Source organism: Hetaerina americana, unplaced genomic scaffold (genome assembly GCF_022747635.1).
Source record: "Hetaerina americana unplaced genomic scaffold, ioHetAmer1.1.p SCAF_43, whole genome shotgun sequence".
Taxonomy (NCBI): Eukaryota; Metazoa; Arthropoda; class Insecta; order Odonata; family Calopterygidae; genus Hetaerina; species Hetaerina americana.
Genome location: NW_027287019.1, coordinates 2208091 through 2230863, shown reverse-complemented (window position 1 = coordinate 2230863; position 22773 = coordinate 2208091).

Genomic DNA, 22773 nt, shown 5'->3' with positions numbered 1-22773 from the left:
CAAAAAAGGACACATACACGTATTTCGAAATGTTTGGTGACCCAACCACCTTCTTGCGTGGACTCCTGCCCTATAACGAAGGTGGCTGGGCCATGAAAAATTTCTGAAACGTAAGTTACCTTTTTTTGTGTGTCTATAACTGTTATGGCTAACAACACCTCGCTTCCTCATTTGATGAATACACACATATATTTTTTTTAAAATTGTTCAGATCCGAGTGCTCTGAAGGTACCTGGAGAAGGCCTAAGAAAAATCCGAATGTTCAAACTTCCTCATATATTACTGTCCCTTTACGTGTTTTTTATTCATAATTTTGTGATTTATTGTGCCATCCAACTGTAATATTGCTCTCGTGAGTGCTTCTACATCATACTTAGTTCTGTTTCTTCTAAGGAAGACTGAGCTGAATTCCGTCGAAATTATTAAGAAATAACGTGTGAGTGTTCTTTTTATGTGTTCTTATATTGACTGTTGCTGTCCAAGTTTTTATTCAACACTTCCGTGTCACTTCGACGAAATCATATATGCGTATATACGTATGTGTGTGTGTGTATATATATATATATATATATAATGTTTATATATATATATATATATATATATATATCTATGTATATGTGTATATGTATGCACACACACTCAGAGGAAGAAAACGCTGATAGACGCCAGAGAAGGTTAAAACACAAGAGTCTGCCAGTGTGGTAAGTTAAAATGAAAATTGGACAGTGTCCATTTTTGTAAGGAATATTAATATATTCAGAGTTACATGTACAATATATGATGAATGAAATTCTGCAGTTGATATTTTCAGATAATTATGAATGTGTTTTACTTTTGTAAACCTATTTCAATCATTTAATTGAATTCACAATGATAAGCCCAAAGTTTGGTTTTGGTAGGCGATGGTGGATTCTCTTGCCTCGTCCTAAGTCCTACTCAGCCTACATAATCAGGGTAGCGGGAGGAGGAAATTTCTATATTCCCTGTGCCCCCTGTGGTTTCCCACGAAGGACTAGGGCCCAGACTATCGAACACCTAATACGTAACAAGGAGTGCCAAAAAGGTATCACCTAGATTTCAACAAGTTCCCTCCAGAACCAGACTAAAAAAAATGAGAATTACAAATCTCAAAGGCAAGCAATTTTTTTCATTTGAATTAGTAATAGATCGACTTATTTTAATCGAATGTGATAATTTTACTAGATATATTTATCCTGTATCCATTAAAGCCTTTCATCAGTGGAACACTACTAAACAATGCAAGTGAATTTCCAACATTTGTCATAAATATGTGTTGGGTGTTGAGAATTACTACCTATAGAATAAAATCTTCAAATCTATCAAATGAAACAATATGCGGTATTTTTATTGAAAGAAATTATATAATGCCAATAAAATTGCACTTGTTAAATGCATTTGATCCAATCCAGAGAGAGATATATCCAATAGAGATGGAAGACGTGAGCTTTCGCCTCCTTCTTCCTCGTACCCCAGGTCTAATGTTTGCTGATTACTTGAACAGTGGTGTTTATTGCGTTTCTTCAAAGGAATAATTCTACTCCCAAACTAATTCCGGGCAAAATGTTTCAGGGTGAAATATTCAAGACCAAAATAGGCAAGGATCGTGTTTGGTGGAGAAATCTATTACCGTACTACTGTGTGACCAGAAAAACATAAAATTCTTGCAATAAGCAATACCATACTACCTTCATCAAAAAGTTCCCGGAATAACCACCGTGTGGCGCTCCCATCGTTCCGATTTGAGTTCTGTTTTTTTTTGTTAAATTGGTACATCTGTTGTTGATATTCCCTTTAAATCTTAGTGTCATAACTTGACATTTGCAAAAGTTACGTAGCCAAGAGTACATCTATCTCTGTGTGTGTTGGCGATTTTTTACAATTTCAGAAATGGATTTAAATTTGCAACAACGAACTTGTATTAAATTTTGCGTAAAAAACGGATTCAGTGGCGCACGGACGTTGGAAATGTTGGAAAAGTGTTTCGGCAACGATTCTCTAAAAAAAACGGTCGTTTACCAGTGGCACGAGCGGTTCAGAAGTGGTCGTGAGTCAATCGAAGATGATGAACGCAGTGGCAGACCATCGACATCGAAAGTCGGTGAAAAAATTGATAAAGTAAAAGAAATGTTGGTCAATAACCGCAAATTAACCATCAGAGAAATAGCGGAGGACTTGAACATTGCCTATGGATCCACCCAAGACATTGTGGTTAATGATTTGGGTTTCCGTCGTGTAGCAGCAAAGTTGGTGCCGAAAGACCTCAATTTCATGCAAAAAAGAGACCGTGTTGACGTCGCAAAAGACATGATTTGCGAGGCTGAATCCGATCCCACATTCATCAAAAGGATCATTACTGGAGACGAGACGTGGGTTTATGAGTACGACACGCAATCCAGACATCAGGCAAGTGAATGGCGTTCACCAAATGAGCCGAGACCAAAAAAACCACGTCGTTTTCAGTCAAAAAAGAAGGCAATGCTGACGGTTTTCATGGATTACAACGGTGTAGTGCATCATGAATTTTTGCCAGAAGGCCAGACAGTAAACAAAGAGTATTATTTGGGCGTTATGAGACGTTTGCGTGAAGCAATTCGCCGAAAGAGACCAGAAATGTGGGCAGAAAACTCGTGGATTTTGCACCATGATAACGCACCGTCGCACAGTGCTATCATTATTCGTAATTTTTTGACGAAAAATGCAACAAATACCATCCAACAGCCACCGAATTCACCTGATTTGGCTCCCTGTGACTTCTTTCTGTTCAATCGAGTTAAAAAACCATTACGGGGAACGCGTTTTAGCAGCCGAGAGGAAGTAATGGAAAAATCGCAGGAAGCACTGATGGACATACCGAAAACCGAATATAAAAAATGTTTCGAGGATTGGATCAAGCGCTGGCATAAGTGTGTTGCAGTCGATGGGGATTACTTTGAAGGGGACAATATAGATTTAGATGAATAAACTTGTATTTTTAATTTTCTGAATGAATTCCGGGAACTTTTTGATCAAGGTAGTATTCCCTAAATTCGTGCAAAAGATTGGATATTCGTTCAGTACTTGTCGGCGCGCTTGCAAGAAGTCATTGATATGATGGCTGAGCGAGAAAAATGCAACATTTCTCCTTTAAAGCAATGAACATACCTTCAACGTAATGTATTCAGCCTATCTCGGTATATGAGATCGTTTTCGAGGTTCCCGTGTAATTGAGAGGAAGACGGGGAGTCACGGAATTATCGTTCTCGGTCAAGAGTGCCTAATGCATGTTTACCAAGTTGGAACAACGCCGCTACTGGATTTAAATCGAGGTGAAACAAGACCGCAATGTCTCGTGCAGTCGCTGCTGCTTTAGGTTGTGGGCATTGGACGACTCGGCAATTTGCGACTCAAGTCGGAGTAATTATTCCTACTTCGGTCCGCTACACAATAAGGAACACCCTCGGTATAGACGACTTTGCATTACGCCTGTTCTATTTCCTTACCAAAATTTCACAACGTGCCATTGATATAATTTCAAGTAATAAATTTAAATTTTCATTTGAGTGTATTGTAAAACTGGTATTTAATTTCCAGACGCTTCGAAAATTGAGAAAACTTCCCTTCGTTATTAAAGAAATATCATACGCTTAATATAAATGACCCCAAAAAGACAACAATTAGCCGCCAAAAGTATGATATACCTATAACGTACCAACCAAAATTTTTGTATTAGATGAAGACTAGCTTAACTATCATTAAAGATTTCAAGTAGTTTTTTAGTTACAATATGTAGTTAATATACTTGTAAATTCTAGTCAAAAGAAAACAAATTCACCAACACACTCATAAGTTAATGCCATGGAAATGTACAAAAATCCAATTAATATAATAATAATAATAATATTTTCTCTCGTTAAAGGAGAAATCTAATGAGGATGTACATTTTCAGGATATTTTATAAACCCTATATATGGTCGCCCAATTAGCCTTTACTAATTTGCGATTCCGTGCTTCCTTTACAAAGAGAGAGAAGACAGAATACGTCTTAATAATGCGCTTTCCTATTGAACGATGATGAATGAATAACAATTGCTTAATATTAATTCTCAAGAGAATAAAATAAAAATAGTTTAACGTCTTGTATTTTAAAGTGCCTGTACTATATATACATATATATATATATATATATATATATCATATTTTTAAGCCATAATATTTCCATTTGAACATTTCTTTTTAATGAGATTCATCTTATACTTTTACTACTGTGATAGAAGATAAACTTCCAAACTTATTCAGAAGTTATTTTAAGATTTTACTGAAAGACGTAATTTTTTCACATTTTTTTTCTATTTCATTCAAAGAAATTAAATGAACCTCATCAACTAAATTGACCGATTTTCTGTTGGAGAATGAATCATTTCCATGCAAAAGGTTAGTAAAAATCGTTAGCAGTCAGGTCAAAAATAACGCAAATCAATTCTTTAATCATACTCCGTTTATTACTTGTACGACAATTACACAACTCCAAAATAAATAATTATTAAATAGTTGCAATTAATTTTCAAATACCTAAAATTGCGTTACCATGCGTTACAATTAAGGAAAAAATAAGAAAGGTACATTTTTATGTACCATATGGTTTTATCATATCCTTTACGTGCTCCCTCTATTATGGCAGAATAATTGATTTCCCGCTTCTATTTGATTCTTCGATAATATTAATTCAACAAGAGGCGGCATGAAATTTTCAGTTATACCGTATCTTATAAACCTTGTTTAAATAAGAAGCTTTATTATTTTAATTATGCATTAGAAAATAAAATGTGATGTACATTTTATAAATTACTATTAAATTCCTTCCATGAAGTTAAATTTGTGCGACTTTCTTTTTTGCAAAAACTTTTTCAACATGGCCCTACATGTGTTCCACTTATCACGCAAAAATTTTTCCAATGTTCAATGTAGATAAATGGGACGTGTTCCTCATTAAATAAATGCGCGAAAAGCATAGTGTACCAGAATTAGAGCTCTCGCAATCGTTTACTGCAGTTCCACTGACACGGCGATAAAGAAAACGTTCTACCAAGGGATAATCAATCGATTTAAGCGTTCAGTTAGAAGTGAGAGAGGTGACTAATGCACGGTGATGTACGGGATAAAGCGTCGGCGGAAGCAATATCGTCGCCATTCGAGTACCCCAAACAAGGAGAGAATACGCCCATGAGCTCATACACCACGTCGATAGTAAGAGCCTAAGACCACTGACGACTCCCTGGTTCTAATTCGCTTACCCCAGGAGACGTAAATTGTCTCTCACAAGCTATTTTCCACGTAATACAATCCCCAAACCATATTAGGAGTTTCGAAAACTTGAGAGGAACGGCCACACTAGAACACACACTGCCATGACCCCCTCCCACCTGCGATGGAAATGCCAGGGTCACCACGGGGAAGGGAGGTGGACAGAAGTGGATGTGAATCCCGCTTCGAACGGCCCAGCGGCGGGTGAGGGGGCAGCGGAGTGAGGGGTCGAGACTCTGCAAGCACCCTGAATGAAGTCGTAGGGCATTTTGTGCTCTATTAATCCGTTCGAACCGTTCAAGCAGGAAATTACTTTGTGTCACTGCCAATCAGGAGCGAGGATTCCTAAAATATTATGTAAATACGGCAAACATGGACTGGATGAACCTGGGCAGGGGGGTCTTACTCTTCCCTGCTCTAATGAAGATTCGCCGACGCCAGCGATCTTAAGAATAACTGACCACTCATTTTAAGATAGATCCTTAATGACCGACCGCATATTTTAATAATTATTAAAATATGCAATAAAACATTTTATTGTTCGATTAGAATACAAATAATGAGCAAGTGTAAGGTAATAACAGTATTTTAAATAGATATTTATATTCACTTAACGGTTATTATAATACGACCCCGAAAAACTGTGCCAAAGATTAGATAGATTTTCGGTGATCGATTTGTAGCAATCAATAACGCACTGTTCCACGGTTATAATTAAGATTTATTTCGTCCTAGGAGTCGACGTAACTTCATCGTCATCAGGTGCATAATGTTAATATGATAGGTGCAAGCTTATTTGGTCTCCTCCTAGACAGCAAGGGTGAGGTTAGGGATTGTTTGAAGTGGGAAGAAATTGGGAGGAGGAGGGGTGGGAAGGTGGAGGAGTGTGGGAAGCATTTAAAACAAAATTTGACAGAAATTGCAATTTATATATAGAGGGGCAGCCCGTGGTAGGGGTCCCGCTGCGCCTGGTCTTCTGGCAACCGGAGGGGAGGGGGGTTGGCTGGGGATCCACTCAGTGGTTTTCGATTATGTTCACGTTCTACAACAACACGCCTGAGACGACAGACACATGAACCTATAATTTCATCGAGATAATATTAAGATTTCATGAAAAAGGTCAAAATTCACTTAATATAGTCATCATATTTTAATAAATAGAAAATAGCCATCATCATGGCATCATGTCTGAACCGATATTTAAAATTTGATTAAGGATGTACGGAGTAATTTTGCTCGCGAAATTTCTAGATAGAGAAACTTTATCTTTTTAATTTCGGTAAGCTCAATACGAGGGCGGTTCAATAAGTACCCGTGTTTGAAGACAAAGGGCGTTCCTGAGGAAAGTTTATGTCAGAATTGTGTGCTGCCATCTATCAAACGACGGTGCAACAAATGTCAGACTGTTTTAAAGGTTAGTTTGGGTTTTCCAGCCATTCGAGTAAGACGTGTTTCGTGATTTTCGCGGAAGATGGAAAAAGAGCAGTATCGTTCGGTAATTCGCTTTTTTGTTTTTGGATGGGAAGAAATGCGAGGAGATAAAAGCAAAGTTGGATGCTGTTTATGGGGACACTTCGCCATCTATGATCACAGTTAGATATTGGTTCAACGAATTTAAACGTGGGCGAACATCTATTTTTGATGAGGAGCGATCAGTACGCCAGACGTGGTTACCGAGGAAACCATTCAAAAAGTCACGCCATGATTCTCGCTGATCGACGAACGAAAGTGCGCGAAGTAGCAGAGGACGTGAGTGTGTCGACCAGAACGGCAATTAATATTTTACATGATAAGTTGGCGATGAAAAAATTGTCGGCCCGATGGGTGCCGCGATTGCTCACGGTGGACAACAAGCTGATCCGGCTGTCAACTTCGAACTGGCCGCCAAACTGCATGAACTACGTTATAAATTGCTGCCGCACCCCCCGTATTCACCCGATCTGGCTCCGTGCGACTTTTTCTCATTCCCTAACATGAAGAAATGTCTCACGGGAATAAAATTAAGCTCAAACGAGGAAGTTATCGCCGAGACAGGCGTATTTTGGAAAGTTCGACAAATCCTATTTTTTGGAGGGGTTAAAAAATGGCCGGAACGTTGGGAGAAGTGCATCCTTTTAAAAGGGGGCAATGTTGAAAAATAAAAAAAAGTTTTGAAAAAATGGTTTCTTCATTTCTAACCCGGGTACTTATTGAACCGCCCTCGTACATTAATTTAAGTGGATCGAAGATCCTTTAGGTGTCAAAATAAAAATTAACTAATTGCTAATTATTTACACTTTTAAGAATATTTTGTCCATGACTTTCTATCAAGGCTGCCAACACAGAGTGAGTAATATACAATGCAACAAATTCAGAGTGCAAAAATCATTGATAATTTTTACTCTGAAACTGTTGCATGGCACATTCAGAGGACAGCTCCGTTGGAAGTTCCGCGGTCTTCCCCCAATTTTCTTGGAATTATAGAGTGATATATTCGATACTTTCATTCCACTCGCCAATGAGTGTGAAAATGGCGGATGTGAGGTCGCCGACCAAAGATACTGACCGCCGACACAACGGATTTCCCCGCAGAGGTCACTCAAATGAGAAAAAAAATATGAAAGCAAAGGCTGTGTGTCAACCGCAAAAAAAAGCCTCTCTCCATTCATCATGATGCCATCTATTGAGCGGTTGGAACCCCATTCGCCTGCGTTCCAGGTGCATGCACTGCAAGATAAAAAATCCAAAATCCGAAGAAAGAGAAGAAGAGAGAGGGGGTAGGGGGGGATCACATTCGTTGAACCCGAGAACCGCCTGCGTCAGATTCAATCCCCTTCCCTCGCTATCGGACCCCGGCAAATCCTTTTAAATCTGGTTAATGGCCCAGTGACCATCGTCCAGGGGAAGCAGTATCGCCGGCAAGTAGACCTTCCGAAGACTTAAGGACCACCGCGCGCACTCTAAACTCCGCTCCTAAGTTCCGGAAATCCCCCCCTCCCCCCACTCCACTCCCCCTTTCGGCTCCGTAATCCCAGCGCCGTAGACAACAAGAGATCCACCCCCAACAATCGACGAGCGGCGTCCGTTGCTGCGTAGACCGTTCGAATCCCACCGCAAAAGCCATATAAAGCTCCTTTGCCGCCTGCGTCACACTGACGAGGGAAACCATTCCCTTCCCCCACCCTCCTTCCCCACCAACACCACCGAAACCCGCACCCGGTCCCTCCCCCCGGCTCCCCATTCCCTCGAGAGAGAGAGGCAGCACCCGACACCCCTGCTCTTCCCCCGCCGACCGACGAACTGCACTCCTTTTGACTCCACCGACAACCCCTCGAATTAATCCGCCTGCCCACCCCTGCATCCTTCCTTCCTTCCTCGCCAACCCTCTTCCCCTCCCCCACTCCCTCCTCGGCCGCTGTACGATTTCCTTTCTCTGGCCCTCGATTCCTCCAGGCACAAGGTGACGTCGGAATTCCGAAGGGAGGGAGGTGGTGAAAGGGGGGGGGGGGAGGAAACCATTCCACTGCTCCTGTCTTTTGTCTGAAACGCAAAACCATTCTTCCTCCAGCGTCCGCATGGTCGGGCCCTATCCTCTCTCTTGCTCTCATCTCTATCCCTCTCCCGCCCCTCCCTTCTCCCTTTCCGACCCACTTCCCTCCGATCCTCTCTCTCCATCCATTTCTCCTCCCTCCGCTTACCCACTCTCCATCTCAAGCGATATCATCCACACTTCTTCTTCTCCCACCCGCTCCCCCCCTCCTTTCAAAAATTATTGATCAGTCATGGTTACCGAGTGCTGTTGAAGCTAATTGGGAAGAGTGCAGTACTATGCATATTGTGGACCACGAGTTTATTTAAGCAATAACCTAGAACACGCATTTACATCTGCCTGTGTACCTATGCGTTTAGAAATTTAGCTTTTTGTTCCAGTACATACTTCTATATTAAAGTAAAAATCACCAACGTATTAGAAATATTTTTTCCTAGTAGTTTAACGCTTACATTTAAATATTTGGTACCTACTGAGAAAATTCTTTCGTGTAGGTAGAGATCGTAATCCCAGGTGTGCATATTAACAACAGTTTAGTGGTGCCAATTAGTTAATATGGCAATAATCCAGAGGAAAGCATATACCTTAGTCATTCTATTCAATCTTTATCTGTTGAGTTACTCGTTCACAACTCAGTTTTAAGATGAGTTCGAGGTTACAACCCGAACAAATTAAATAATTTTCTTCATTTAGCTATTTAATTTTGATATGCACACACATGATGGAGGATCATCTCACTCGACCTCCAATCGTAAGCAACATGAATTTCAGGTCTTAACTTACGCATGTGGCAATAGGAGAACTAAAAGCTGACGAGTTTTATTGCAATCCTAGTTAGGCTGAAAAGTTCTAAGGACTTCATCACTAGTAATAAAAAATGTGCCGGAAAATGAAATTTAAAAATAAAACTCTGGGAATTTTGGTCAATATAATATTGGTATAAATATAATGGTCAATATTTAATATTATTAATATCTTTCAAATGGACAAAAATTTAAAGGAATTCCTGAGAATTCAAGCCACGTATTTAGTCTTTTTATGGTATGATTGCTCTTATACAGCAATAGTGTAACTCATCGCACGCCTTCACTCAAAGAAAATATGGTTTTCGATAGAGGATTCATGGCTTTTGTTGTATCCAAAGTAAAAATGGAAACTTCCGACCAACAGAAGAAGGCGAAACAAACGGTTACATTGTCTCTCCTGCCTAGGCCTCCCACTACTAGTGAGGAGAATGATTTCGGCAGTGCAATCTGAGACATGCAGCTAGAAGCTAGAATATTGTCAGCATCCAACCAGGCTTACCAGTCATGAAATTCCAGCGTATTCTTTTAATCTTTGCCAAACATGAGTGGCGTAGTGTTCATATTTTATTTACACGTGCATTTTACCATATCCCACCATCTCCTTGACCTTAATTCTCCACTTTCTAATGCTTTTTTGCATCCAGTCCATCCGACCAAAGATTTTGTGATACACAGGTTTGCGCGAGTGTATTTGTTTTTTATTTTAATAGTTTCCAAGAAAATTCCTTTGAGCATCGTAAGTTCAGTTAAAGATCCCTGGATTCACAAGCTGTAAAGCATGTAATGAAATAACACTTTAATAATAAAAAATGCTAAACACGAAAAAATGTTGAAATTTCTATTATGGAGTGCACTTCAATCGTTTACCTGAACGACAAAATGATTCCCATTGGTTCCTCACTTGAAGAAATGACGGCATTGAAGCGAAACAGGTACGTGTAAATTGCAACTTTTATGTGAATAAGGTTATTCAGAGTATATACATTGGATCAGGCGGAAATACTGACTGCTCCGAATTTACTTTAATCTAGGAAACATCTTACCCTCTAAATCCCACTCATGGGTGTACTTCAACCCCTTCCCTTACGATTCCAGCGCCGCAAGTACCAGACTCCCGTCAATCACTACCTTTCCATCTCCATTATCGCACGATGCTTCTTGCATAAGGGATTGTAAATACTAACGCGTTCGTTGATTAAATTATCTTCTTAGTTGTTTGTAGCTTCCTTTTTACTCATTAAACCTGCATGCCGTGGGAGCTAATCAATTTGACACAACAAATGGTATCACGAAAAGAAAGCGGTAACCATAGTGTTTGGATTGCATTGTATTTGAATGTAGGCCACGAGCGCCATTTGCCACCAATCTTGTTTCTTAAAACTCTGTGGTCGATTTTATGTCAGTGGGCCACTTCCGGATTTAAGCAATTAAAGCTATTGAGAGGATAAAATAAATGGAATGCATTTCTAAGACTATACAGAAACACGGCCAATGGACACGGTTAGCTCACTTTCTCAGGTCAGTTTTAATAACGATTCCGATTGAGAGCATCAGCGTGGGTAACGTATAGCATCGTAAGTAGGTTTGAGAAAACAGCAAAGGTGAGTGAAAAGAATCGTCAGCAAAAGATTGAGAAACCAAAAACCAGCTAGAATTTAGATCAAAATCATCTTTATTTTAGAATAATTAGGGAGATTGAGACTCAGTGTTGATGTTTTGATGCATGAAAATTTTGATTCGAGTTGTGAATCATTTTTTTAAGATTTACCTTCTAAAAATGATTTTCATGCCTCTCTAATAATATAGCTGCAAATTGTCCATAATTAAAAACTTCGATGAAAACCCCTGATGTAGGATGCATGCTGACTTTCTTCATTGGCAACAGTACGAAAGACAACACAAACTATTTTTATGAAAATTTGCTAATCTATAAAAAAATACTTATAAAAACCATCTGCAGTGACACGTGTGAGCTAGGGGCAACCGTCATACTGAAGATTACATTACGACTACACTTAAGCATTTTCATGGTAACTTCAGGATTTTCTTCATACCTAGAAGGCTTTTTTTCTCGATAGCTCAGCAATAAATAATTTTAGACTGCAAATTCCTTCAACAAAACAACCCTTAAAATGACAAGCTCCAAAATGCCCTGAAGTTATGTACTGTGTACCTGTGTAGTGACTCATATAATTAACAAATTTGATGAAATTCCAGGAAACTTAAATATTCAATGCGCTATTTAGCTGTCAATTTTATGTTTATCCCTGTATTGAATCATTTTTGTTCCATTTATGGAGTTTCTTAAGTACATTAAAACGATTGAAATGGCAACGAGGCTTGAGAAGGTGGGCGGTTAGTACTACACCCTCAGAATTTAACGGCTACAACTTACACAATATTTTTCATCAGATATCTTACGAATTGGAGCCACAGAATTGGCCAAATCTATTATGGAACTACTCAATAATAAAGGGTTTACAGCTTATTCATCCGTGACTCTTGGATCTTAAAACTGCATTTATATACCTTTACCTGAATTTATAAGGCCAAATAAATGTTCATGCCATGTGACTCACCCTATTAAGCCTTTTTTCTAGCATCATAAAGGGTTTGCCCCAAAAGTAAGTAGAATGTTTTTTTCTCGCCAACGCGGACGGCGGAATTTGTGGCGGGAAGGGTATTGGGATATATTGGAAGAGCAATGGGACCCATTTCAGCTGTCTGCGGGCCGTTACAGAGGATGAAGAAATGTCCCAAAGAATGGTTTCCCGCTGGCACAAGATATTTCGGGAGGATAGAGAAGGGATTCACGACAAAGGACGCCCTGAACGTCCGTCAGCGATACAGAGCGACGAAAATATGCAAAAGGTGAGAGAAGTGCTCAATTTTGCCATGGTGTCAGAATATCAGCAGAAGCGTGCACAAAGAGGAAGGTGTGTGTCAAGATGGCCCCCAAGGTGCTGTCGGAAGATCAGAAAGCTACTCGTGAGAAAATCTCGCGCGATCTCTTGGATGCCGCCCCATCAGCCATGCACACCAGATGTGGCATCGCCGGACTTCCTTTTTTTGCCAAAGAACAAAAAGGAGCTTTAAATACTTGAAACTATTTTGGAATTTTGGAAAACATCAAATAGATCATGACGAGTTTCCTGTCGATGCCTTCCAGCCAGCGTACCGAGACAGGCAGAGACGCTGACATCGGTGTGCTGACGCACGAAGGTGCTATTTTGAAGAATTTCAGTTATTTGTGCTTTGATCTGTAATAATTCCACTATTAATTCTACTTATTTCTGAGAAAGACACTGCGGAAAGCTGCCTTTGATGTGCACGGAATTTTCTCGCTTTCAGTATCCTTAAAGAACCAGAGAGAGACAGAGAGTAGTTGACATTGCGATTTGGGTAATTTTAAAGGGGGTTCGAAAAATAGCCCACTCTCTCTTTCATGCAAGAATCACTAGTCCAAGCAAGAATCATTCCAAGGTTACGACTCACATACGATTCAAGAAATGAAACCTTCTCCAGTGACACTGTATTCCCGCTCGTTTATTTAACTCCTTACTCGCAGACATCGCATTTTCACCCACGTCTTCATAGTTTCGCTTTCAATTTAAATGTTTTAGCCCGTTTATTTCACGTTAGTTAAGTGTAATAAGGAAGGATCTCTGCCATTCTTAGCCCCCCCAAAACGCATGTTCTTCCCTTATTCCCCCGCGAGGCCACCCTTTGCACGCCATCCCTTCAAATCCTTTCTCCACGCCCGCAACCACCCGCGCTGACCTTTTTTCCAGTGCCACTGTCCTTTTCCTTAACTTCTCCCTCAGCCCTTTCCTTCTCCTCTCCTTATCCACTCTCCTCCACGCCTCCTTGCCCCCACCCAACCACCCCCCTCGCCTGCCGCGCTCCTCATTTCAGAACCACCCCCTACCCTTCCAACCCTTTCCTTACCGCTCCGATTCCGAAGAACAATGACGCTCGCCGGCCATCTTGAAGAGAGCACCGTTTTTGAATAGCGCGCGACCTCCGGCCCTCCTCCGGCCAAGCGTGGGAGAGGGGAAGGGTGAGTGATAGTGGAGGCGGGGATGGAGCAGAGGTTGGATGACGCCGTGTCGCAATTACTCTGAGTGAGATCGGGTGGTACCCAATCCCCTCTACCGTCCTTCCCTCTCCCCGTCGCTCGCCCTTGCAACACACCCACTTCGAAAAGGGATGAAAAATGTATTCTCCCCATTCCCGTTTACCCACTCTCGCCCTCTCTTTTCCTCCCTCGCTTTCAATGCCGTCCTCGTTGTGTCGCCCTTGTCTTATTTCCTGATTCGCACGCCTTCCTTTCCATACATTATGACAGACGTGTGGCTCACCTTTCCCCAGCCCCTCTTTCCCCGTCGCCGAGTCGCGCGTCAAGCAAGTTTGGAGGTGAAGTGGAAATGCAGACTGTTGAATTTATCAAGAAGTCAGGTCGATTTGAATTATTTGCGAGGGAGAGAGAGAGAGAGAGAGATAGAGAGAGAGAGAACGAGAAAGGGAATGAAGCTGTCATTGAAAATAGTTTCAAAAAACTTTCGCAAATCGTATTTGTGCGAGGTAGGGTCCATCACCTTGCTATTCATGAAAGCCAATTAATCTGAATTCAAGCAAAAACTCGGTCCAGATATAATAATACATGCATATTTGCTATGAAAATTATTGCAAAAGATTGTTTATATATATTTTGGGTTAAACATTGAAACGACCACCTCCTAATAAGGTGTAAGCTTAAATTTTAACGTATAACTTGGGAATTGGACGCTACGTGTGACAAGTTTCTACATGTTAAACAGGGAAGGGAAAGTCAACGGGAAGCCAAGAAGAGGAATTCAAAAGTTAAGGAGACAATCAGAACGATAAGTAAAAATTATTCAAGTGCAGTAAATATAAAGTATCTTCTATTTGAAGTACAATAATAATAAGGCATACGGTCTTGCGTTAATTTCAAATTCAAATCTCTGAAACTTGAAAGAAAATAAAGAGATAGGAGGGAACGAATAAAAGCATTAAAAACTAAAATACTATATCATGTAATAGTACTAATTTCCCCGGCGTATAACAAAGTTACGGTTTGATGGAGCAATTTGGAGTTTTGTTTTTAATTCTCGAGTGATATATGAAACATTTCATCAACCAAACAATTTTTAATATAACTTCGGTAATATCACATTAATGTTTTCTACCAACAAATACATTTCTTAGCAATACAAAAAAATCAGCTGATTTTTAATAAAAAACAATCTCGATTCTCCGTCGTATACAGTTGCAATTAAATATTTAGACTCCAAAACTGCTCATTTTAGACATTTATTACAAAACCCTGATAGAAAAATAAACTGTGATCGCTGGAAATCCGTCGAAAAAAATATAGAACGTGAAACAGAATGCAAGTGGTCTATTTCAACCAAAAGCCTCATTTTAGTTTGGCAACGAACCTCCTTAATGGCAATTCTGTGGAATACGGCACCCGGCGATATATTTTGCCACCAACTGGATTTCTCGTCATAATACATGGCACGAATCACTCACGTCTGCGTCATAGGAACAACGTCCACGCAACTATGATTCATAACAATGCATTTTCATGCAAATTACTCGTCCATTCACGGTACGAAACCGCAGGGGCACATTTGGACGAACACTTTAAAATTGCGAATCGTTCCATGCAGTTTCAATTAAACCACTCACGTTTCCTCGGCAAACACTCATTGTTATGCAAGGGCGCGGCGATTCCAGGGTGCGTGCGCGCGAACCTTGGTCCGGGGGTCAGGGCATGATAGTGGAGAATTAACGCCCGCATTGTTCTAGGGGTAGCCGCTGGAAAAGCATTAATAGCTCGCCCCAGAGTAATTGCTTCAGAAGAAAAGAGAAAAGATTTGCTGCGTCTTCATTAATGTTCACACAAGAACACACCGGCAAATCTAAAAATAGTATTAAATGATTCTTAAGGTTCCACATAGTACACTATTGATGAAAATGATACTTTACTATATTTCCTAAGTAAAATAAATTCCTTATCATGTTTTTAGAGCTCATTTATTTCGCTCCATGTTTTTCCTCAAAATTGTATTACCTTGATGCCGATTTCATCCTGAATCAAAATGACATTTACTTTATTGCCTTAATTTCTTTCCTTATTGTACTTCATCGTGTACAAATAAAAGCGATTTTACATATTTTCTTGGAAATTTCTCAAGAAATAAACCGGTAAGATTAGTAGAAGGACACTTTTAGGCCCTAGCATTCCTCATCCAAATTTCCATTGCATGGTACCACCATCAGGCTAGATGGTCGAAATTATATTGGCGGAATTAAATAGTTAGAAATACACTGATACGCTATATATTATGCGAAAATACGTAATTTTTACAGATGCTGAAGAATCTCTGACTGGCTCGGCGTTGAATGAGACATAATTATTTTTTTTCGCTCTTGACGCGGCGGACGTAAAAAGTAATAATTCTATTTAAATTTCAGGAATATCTTCCTTATACAAAAAGATACATCAATAAATAATTATGCCATTCTCTTTTTCACTCAGTAATCAAATGAATAATTAGGGCAAATTATTCAGCTTTACGCAATCTGATTTTCCAAAATAACCTTTAAATTAATTAATCCCGAGGATATGGTTAATGGCTCAGATAAGCTGTTAGCGTTCTTTCGTTTGAGATTCCGCGGATTAATTATTGGAAGCTCCATTTATGTTGAGTGAAACAGGGTCTTGAGATGCCAAAGAAAGAATGCGCAAGAAATAAACACACTTTGACCATTAGGTGAATTGCGGTGTGTTGCGGCCACAACGCAATCTGGGGAGTGGGAAAAGGTTTCTTTCTTCTTTGTCCGGCGGCTGCTTCAAAGCAAAAAGCACCGAGATGAAGTGACCAGTTGATCCGCGGTAATTCCGCCAAAATTCCTTTTTCAAGCAACAGGGTTTTCATTTTAAATCGATGAAAATATTTCTGGACAACGGGCAAAATATACTCCGCCGTCGTATCTTAGACTGTGGCTTTGTGTAGACTAGAGGGGATATGGTCCCTGGTTAAAGGCGAAATGTTTCCAAATCAAAGGCTATGCCGACCCACTCGAGCCAGGGAGCCCGATTGGAAGGGAATTTGGAATGTTTGCAGGGTTTTTGGCATAAACCGTCAGACTTCCAGCCGAGCGAATGAGGCATAATTTGGGTATTTGAAAATGAGTTTGGAAAATGGGGGACAAGGGAGGCCGTCAAATGCTTGCACAGCGGAGTTCATATACAATGGAGCAATCACAAGTTCCGACTTTCCATCCCGACCTACGTGCCTCTTCTCCATTAATCATCATAAATGGGTAGGGAATAAAAGTTGAATACTGTCGAAAATTTACTGAGATGAGAGAGAACACGAGATCGACGGAGCAAACGCTTGTCCCACCCATACCAAAGTGCTACAGGCCAAGTAGGCTTTTTAATATGCCATAAAGTCTTATTTTTACTTACAAGGGGGGTTTCTCCAATTTCAACTTGGTAAAGTATTGGTATGGTCCTCCAGTTTTTCTATTATTACTCATATAACTAATATTTCCGCAGCGCCCTTTCAAAATGCATTGCATGCAACCACCGCTTCCATTGAATGGCGAGAGTCATTTCACATCAACTGATGGAACATTTTTCTTCGACTTCCCCAGATTTCACTCGAAATTGCCGCCGCATGAACGATTTCTCGCACCAAACATAAGAGAAGTCATTTGCAACCGAAGTAGAGAATTCTGAGCGATGCACGGCCCTCTTGCGGTCAGTCCCATTTTTTCACCGATGCCTCTAAGCGTTTTCTCCGCTTCGCTGTAAATCGTTGACGACTGATTGCCTCACGACAGGCTTTAGACGGAAATAAGAGCAAACTAATGTTATATAGATATATATATATATGTATGTATGTATATATATATATATATACATATATATATATGCTTATATATATATACATATATATATACATATATATATATATATATATATATATATATATATATATATATATATATATATATGTATGTATATATATACATATATATATATACACCTATATATACACGGATATATATATACGTGTATATTTATATATAACACTTTTTATCACCGTCCAGATTATGAAGATGGTGGCATTGCCGTCGATACGTCAAATGTATACGTGAGTATCCATTTTGTGTTTCTGTATTTAGATAAGTTTTTAATCAAGGTATGTATATATTTGTGTCAAGGCTTAAGAGCGTTAATTTTCGAAGGTTCAGAGAGATATGCAAACGCATATACAATATATATAGAATCACTGAAGTGGAAAAAAATATTAATATAAAAGGTAAAAAAAACAAAGCGGAAATTCTTTAATTTATTCAATTTCTTCTCAAAACATTTAATATCGCGCTGATCCTACCCAGGGTAGACATCCTCGGGGGAACTTCTTCGTCTCACCGTCATACTACTTTAGATTATATCATATCGCTAATCAGGCTACTTGGTCTTAAATCTGAATGTTGGATGTTTTACTCGAATCCCGGCCAAGGCGAATGATTTCTGCGATTTGAAATTGTTAGTCTATGAACGGTAGGGGATGATTCCGTTAAATTTTCACAAGGAGGAGGGAGTTGATGACAGGGACGTTGAGTAAGGATGTTGAGAAAAGACTCGTAAAAACTTTGATTTGGACCGTAGCTATGTACGGCGCGGAAACGTGGTCATTGAAGCAGGAGGATAGACGTAGACTGGAGGCTTTTGAAATGTGGGTGTGGAGGAGAATGGAGAAGGTGAAATGGACCGAAAGGAAAACAAATGAGGAAGTACTTGGTATGGTGGGCGAAGAGAGGGGTTTGTTGGGAGTAATCCTATGGAGGCAGGAAAAGTGGCTGAAGGGGGTATTGACCGGCAGGAGGATGTTGAAGACTGTGATAGAGGGGAGAATGTTAGGCAAACGAGGAAAGGGAAGGAACAGGATAGGGATGTTGGACGGGATGAAGGGAGGAAGAAAGTACTCAGAGATGAAGAGGGACCTGATGCAGAGTGGGATGCTAGATTTTGTGTTTTGTTAGGAGTCACAAAATATTAATTTAGTAGCTGTGTCCATCCAAAAACCTACCTTATCCGGTAGATTACCTAATTATAATAATCATAAATGTATTTATATATATACATATACATGGTTTGTTTAAAAAATATCGGAAAATAGTTTCTGAAAATAGGATTTATTTCAGATATTGCCATAAAGCCTCAAAATTCTTCAAAGTACGTGCAAATCCCTTGAGTGTCGACACAATTTTGCCGGCGGCTTTTCCATCATTCGAAGGCTATCTGGTTAACGGATTCTAGAAGGTCATAAAGGGCACGCGTGCAAGCTTCTTTGATGGCACTTAGGGTGGTGTCCTTTGAGGGAGGATTTCACTTTTGGGATTGGGAAATAGTCCACTTTTGCGAAGTCGGGACTGTAAGGGGAATCGTTGTGATGTGGTTGAAGGTCTTCGCAAGCAGATACTTGAGTCTGCTCAAGACCTTCGGGGCGAACTTAGCGAAAATCTTTCGCATCGCCAAATTTTCAGTGAAAATCGTGCGCACCGTCATCTTATCAATACCAATACGATCTGTGATCATGCGTAAATTTAACCGACGGTCTGAACTCAGCAGTTCACGCACACGCCAGGAAAATATTTTTACCGATACTTTTAATACAGACCTTGAATAGATATCATGTATAAAGTACTCGCCCACATACATACATACCTCTACATACATTTACGTCATGTATTCATCGGCTAGATCATTGAATGTTTTTTTTAAGTAATGCATTCGGCGCTAGGGTGTGATTATTTTAGTTTTGCAGTTTGTGCGAGGAATGAAAGGATACATGAATCTTTCAATTATGGTTTCCATTTCTGCTATTTTATTTCCAATACATTTTGGGACCATAAAAATAAATTTTAAATACGCTAAATTTCAAACTTGAACTAAATTTAACTAATATAAACTATCTAATTCAACTATGTGTAAATTCAAAGCGGTGATAGGGAGTAAGTACATATCTACCACCTTCACAGCCAAATCATCCAAGAGTACCGAACATACAACTGACATTTCGATAATGAAGCATCTTGTCAGTCTAAAATTATTGATGAAGAGTTAACACGGTTTCCGCAATGGTAGATGGTGCGAGACATAACTTTCCCTTTTTGTTGATGATTCTTTGGATCCGAGGGAAAATAATTTTCCATTTCCGGTCGCGTGCAAAGGGTAGTCATAAATTAAGTTAGCTGTAATGCATTTATAATCACATCAGGTCGGACCTTTTAATTTCTTCAGTACACTATTAGAATCAAAACTGTGCTTAATAGTAAAATTCGCTTACTTACGAACGAGCAAATGGTTTACAACCGTATTCTTGAGGATAAAGTTGCATTATTAGATGGCCTTAACGCAATACAGCTATGGTGCGACGCATTGGACTTAGAATTAAACTAAAAAGGAGTAGTAATGAATTTTTGGAATATGAGTAGCTCTCCCACAAATGGAGACTGCACTAAAATACCGAAATACGAAGTGGAATCTCGATTAAATATTTAGGATATACCAGTACGACGACTCTTGGGTGAAATACACACGGGGAATATGTGATCAAGCTAGGAAGAAATTAGAATTCATTAGAAAAGTATTTGGGTAATGTGGCGAGAGAGTTATAGTGCGTCGTTAACTTCCTCTAGTTTGGCCTAATTTAGAACATGCTGCTGGTGCATGGGATCGTCACGAAGTTGCCTTGCTTACCGATTGAGGAATTTACATATGTATATATTTTATAAAATATTGGGTGTACTTAAAATGAATAAAAGATACAATGCAAAACCTCGAAATCCACCCAAGCTTTCCTTGGTGAGATAAAAAATATAACATATTATGAAATTCGAAAATGCTTGAATTGCGATCCACTCTCTCCGTACCGGACCATTTGGCTGTATGACGTCAGTATAGTCGATCTCTAAGTATGTATAATCTTTTCAAGTTGTCCAAACGGTCGCAGTGGTTTGGGACAATATCGTCTCTTGAATTTTAACTGGGTAGGTGACCAGGCAAATGGTATGCATGTAGGCGATAATTTGAATGGTTACGTATTAAGCATATGTTAAGAAGGCAATGATGTTTTTGAAATGTTTGAAGTGCCCAAGCATTTAGTCCCTCCACAATATTGGCACAGTTATTGTTTATCATCTGGTATTAAAAGTAGGACGATTAAGAAACCAAAAAATATATTCATTAGTTCAATAATCGAAACAAGGAGACGTACGTATTAGGCTGAAAGCCACAAGAAGAAATTTCGGAGATGTTTTAAAGAAAACGGTTGCATTCATCTGTAAAGATCAATCAATTTAACGTAGATCTAGGTGCTTCATTGCATTTTTTCCGGTAACAATTCAATAATTATCATGTAATTTTGTGAGATTGGAATAAATAATGACAATGCTATTTGCGTCTATTTTCGGAACCGTCTTTCATACTTTTTTAAGGACGGTTTCATATTTTTTGGCAGACGGAATTTTGATTGCACTTCTATTTGCACACTGTTCATAGGCTTAACTTTTTAAGTGCAATTTCAGTTGTTTACCTTACTGAAACTGCTGCCTGGTTGTTTTAGGAAACTATGTCGTTTTTTATTCGTAAAATCAGTCCCTACTTCGGTATTCATTGGGTCTTCAGCTTTTATTCGCAATGACGAGGAAGTTCTAGTAATGCAAAAGCTCCGTCGCTCACGAGCCAGTGAGCAGTAGAGACCTTGCATTCACTCCTTAATGCCACAAGGGATGTAAGCACCCAAACCCTACATTTTACGGCGACCACTTCAACACGTTGTGACATTTCATGCCATGTACAGGCATACCTGTATATATGAAACTCTAAGACGGGAGAAAATTTAATGTTAAATCAAATAAGATCAGAGTGATCAAGAGCAGGCCAGACAAATCTGTATGTTTTTTCCCGCGAACGATAAAGGATTAGAATAAATGCAAAAGACTACCCCGAGGGAAAAATAATTCGTTTTGATTCCAAGTAGCCTTAAATATATTCCTTGTATTAACTAACCCTTACTCAATAATTATCGTATGGAATGCTGTAAAAAATAGTGTAAGTAGAAAAAAATACTCTGCCTTAGCTCTTGTAATTTGTCATGTAACATATTTAGTCTGTTGCAGAAGTATGGGCAATAGTACTGATAGTGGGGCTATATACGAGATGCGTAAACTGATATCACTGACATGTTGAAACAACTCGAGAAGTATACTTCATAATACTACATCTACATCTACATCTACTCAATACCCCGCAAGCCGCCGCAAGGGCGTGTGGCGGGGGGTGCTAGGACACCACCCATAATTAAGAAAAGAAAAATAATTAAAAAAAAATCGCATGCAATAACGACAAAATCATATATAAAAAAAAAAAAACATGGCATACATTCATGCATGAACACTTACACCCCACACACATGCAAACACTCAAACTACCAACTAACATACACATGCACCTGAAAGTATACCTAACATCTCTATAGTGTTTAATTTTGTTCCGACTTGTAAATTCAAAGTTTTTAATATTTCTAAAGTGACTTCGGTTTCTTGCTATTATGATTACTGATTGTTCGGGGAAAGAATGAGTATTTGTACCTATCTGTCTTGGAATCTATCTCCCTTAGTTTATCTTTGTGGTCTGATCTACCTAAGTAGTGTGGGGCCATTATAATTCCTTCAGTGTCATATTTAAACTCGTTTGTTCTGAACCTTTCTAAAAGTCTAAGCCTCGCTTGTTCTCTCCGCACTTCAAGTGGTTCCCAGCCTAAATCCCCTAAGAGACCTGTCACACTTGTGTTCTTATCATAACAATTTTTAACAAATCTAGCGGATTTTCTCTGGACTTTATCTAATTCTTTTTGCCAAATTTTCTCCCACGGATCCCAAATACTTGCGGCATATTCCAAATGAGGTCTAACTAGAGCAAAATAGCACCTCTCTTTAACTTTTTCATTACATTTCCCCACCACCCGTTTTATGAAGCCAAGTTTCTTTAAAGCTGATCCGCATATTGTCCTGATATGTGCTCCC